Source organism: Microtus ochrogaster, chromosome 10, assembly GCF_000317375.1.
Source record: "Microtus ochrogaster isolate Prairie Vole_2 chromosome 10, MicOch1.0, whole genome shotgun sequence".
NCBI lineage: Eukaryota > Metazoa > Chordata > Mammalia > Rodentia > Cricetidae > Microtus > Microtus ochrogaster.
This window is the reverse complement of record NC_022016.1, coordinates 74,726,820-74,729,344: the sequence shown is the minus strand read 5'-3', so window position 1 is coordinate 74,729,344 and position 2,525 is coordinate 74,726,820. Positions and strand designations below refer to the sequence as shown.

Sequence of the window (2,525 nt, the reverse complement as noted above, 5' to 3'; positions counted from 1 at the left end):
TTTTTTTAAAGATTTTATTTATTATGTATACAACATTCTGCTTTCATATATGCCTGCAGACCAGAAGAGGGAGTCAGATCTCATTACAGATGGCTGTGAGCTACCATGTGGTTGCTGGGAATTGAACTCAGGTCCTCTGGAAGAACAGTCAATGTTCTTAACCACTGAGCCATCTCTCCAGCCCCTGAAATCTTTTTTAATGGATTTTATTGCTAAGAAAAGTGTGTTTTGTATTTAACTAGAGCTATAACGGTGACTTGATCCTCTTGAGCCTCTATTTCTTCAGGTGTAAAATAAGGATAAAAACACAACACAACATCCTGTCATGGGGTGAAAATGTAAATAATATTTTGCTATAAAAAGATAACCACTGAAAGGGGTGTGGCTGAATTAGTAGACTGCTTTCCTAACGTGTACCAAGCCCTAGATTTGATCAACAGCACCCCAAAATCATAGCACAGTGGCACATGCCTGCAATCCCAGCACTCAAGAAACTGAGGCAGGAGAATACAAAGTTCGACCCCTTAGACAGTGAGCGTGAGACTCGCGGGAGTACATGAAACAACGGCTTCCATGAAGAAGAGATTGCCATGGACAGCAAAGCGCTTGCCATGCAACTGTGAAGACAAAAGACAATCCCAAACTCAGGTGAAAAAGCTGAGCACAGGTAGGAATTCATAATCCCAGCGGTGGGCATGTGGAGATGGGGTGATCTCTGGGGCTTCCTGGCCAGTGAGCCTAGCCACTCTGTGAGTTCCAGGCCACAGAGAGAAGCGATGTGGAAGGAGTCTGAGGAACAACACGTGAAGCTGACCTTGACCTCTGGCCTACACACACACACACACACCCATGATATTGTTTTTGTGCTTTAACAAATAAAGCTTGCCTGAAGATCAGAACATGGAGCTAGCCACACTAGTTAGCCATAGAGGCCAGGCAGTGGTGGCACACACGTTTAACCCCAGCACTGGGGAGGTGGAGACAGGAGTTATATGGCTGGGCAGAGAGAGGACTTTAACACAGGAGACAGGAGCTCAGGATTCAGTCTGAAGTTTTATAGAGAGACCATACAGTCTGAGGAATTGTGGAGACAGCATCTTGCCCCCTTTGGTCTGAGAATTTGGTAGTGGTAAAATGTTGCTCTTGTGGCTGGTTCCTTTACTCCTCTGATCTTTCAGCATTTACCTTGATATCTGACTCTGGATTTTTAATATTAAGGCCAATTAGAATTTGCACTACACACACACACACACACACACACACGCACACACAGCTTCTCACTTACTCAAATTCCCCTCATTTTGTGCGCCCTTTGTTTCATTTAACCCATCAGCACTTACTAAGCCAGGAGCAGAGCCAGGCGCTGTGCTGGGTGCTTCTGTCTGGTACACAAGTTTCACCCTTGGTCACCGTCTGCCCTCGTGGGCATTCGACCAATGCGCCTGGAAGAGCTGGTTACTAACATTCAGCTTACATGTTGTGCTTGGGCACTGGACCAAGACAGGAAGTAGAGGTCTAAGGAACTGAAACTGGGGGCCGCCCAAGAGATGCTTCAGTGGTTCAGAGCACTGATACTCTTCCAGACGACCTGGGTTCAATTCCCAACACCCACTTGGGGGCTCACAACTGTGTAACTCCAGTTCCAGGGAACCTGACACCCTCTGACGGCTGAGAGCATCAGACACACACACTGCACACAGACATAATACAGAGAAGACTATACATAGAATATTCATAACATTTTTAAAAGGAACTGCAACTTACCTGCTCGCAGACCCCCCACGGCTCCCCCAAGCATTTGTTCTCTGTTTTTATGGTGCCTCTGCTTATGGGGGGCTTCAAATCCCTTTATGATTCTGCTTAAAGTGGATTTAGTCTCAAATCCCATGCTTCCAACGGGGCACATGGGATGCATGTGTAATCATAGGTCTTGGGAGGCCGAAGTAAGAGGATCACAGGTTTAAGGCTAGCCTGGGTTACACAGCAAGGTGCTGTCTCAAACAAAACAAAACAAATTCCTTCATCTTACTAGACTATGTCTAAATGCTAATTTCTGTGAGGATGTCCCCCAGACATGAGGTGTACCCCTCTATAAACTGTTATGGGGTTAGGAGAGAGATTGAAGGCTGAGGCCTTACTATGCTGTCCAGACGGGCCTCCAGCTCCTAGACTCAGTGATCCCTACCTGAGCCCTCCTCCTGCCTACACACTCTGCCACCTTTCATTCCCAGACACAGCATACTTTCATCACAGCGAGGATCAGAACGTGGGAAAGAAGAGCTGACGGACACAGGTCGAACACCACTGCATTTTATTTCCAGGGTTGGGCCTCACACACGCTAGACACAGCTCTAGCATGTGACTGTTACCCCCAGGCCAACACACTTAATTCTCGTTAAACAGGTTACAAGGCTTCAACACAACCAGAGTTCCCTGCTGACGTTGTCCATCCTGGCTTCTGATGGTGGATGTGTCCAGAAGAGCCATACACCACCAAACATGAGAACTGGAAAAAAAAAAAAAAA

At 46.7% G+C, this 2,525-nt stretch overlaps 1 protein-coding gene across 1 annotated transcript in view; it reads right to left on the bottom strand.

Moving 5' to 3' along the window:
* Positions 1-2,294: 2,294 nt before the first annotated feature.
* The window catches only part of Yipf1 (Yip1 domain family member 1), a 32,829-nt gene continuing 32,598 nt past the window's right edge, over positions 2,295-2,525 (bottom strand). The window contains exon 9 of the mRNA XM_026781878.1: positions 2,295-2,506. The gene's annotated coding sequence lies outside the window, so the exon portion shown is untranslated. The remainder of the gene's footprint in view (positions 2,507-2,525) is intronic.